The sequence below is a fragment of the Musca vetustissima genome, unplaced genomic scaffold (assembly GCF_032173495.1).
Source record: "Musca vetustissima isolate MV318-11 ecotype Yass unplaced genomic scaffold, APGP_CSIRO_Mvet_v1 utg10310, whole genome shotgun sequence".
NCBI lineage: Eukaryota > Metazoa > Arthropoda > Insecta > Diptera > Muscidae > Musca > Musca vetustissima.
In genome coordinates, this window is record NW_026886057.1 from 55,441 (window position 1) to 56,097 (window position 657).

A 657-nucleotide genomic window follows, 5' to 3' on the forward strand; every position below is an offset into this window, starting at 1 on the left:
GTGGATTGATAATCAACGCAAAAGGCCCAAGGTAATATAATGCATATTTATTTAAATAGCACTTATGCAGAATAACATATTTTATTTTTTAAGATATTATAAATTCAAGTAAAAATACTTATGTACGGATGTGAGTTGTAAAGGGAAGAATAATGAAGGTAAATTCATACATCATCTTTAAATATACCCTTAGCTATATGACTAATAATTGTGTATAACTCCAATTTCGTTTTAGATAATTCGGAGTTCGGAGTAGTCATGCCCATCTGGCTAGTGCACAAGATAACTTTCTTAAACCAAGATCCGATACTCTGAAAGTGCCTTGAAAATGAAGAAAAGCTGTAACATTTGGAAATCAGAACTATTTAAATATTTAATTATTATTATTCCAATTATATTCCTATTTTAGATTTAGATCTCTCTCTTTAAATATATATATATATATATATATATATATCTAACCTTAACATATAATTATAATATAAAATATAATTATAAAATGTTCAATTAAGAGTAATTTAATTTTTGTAAACAATTGTACTGTACTAAAAAAATAAATATTGTACCATGGGGTACGATTTTGAAATATCGTGCTTTAAATTATTGTATGTAAGTTTCTCTATACGGAACTAAAAATATCAAAAACTATACTACCAA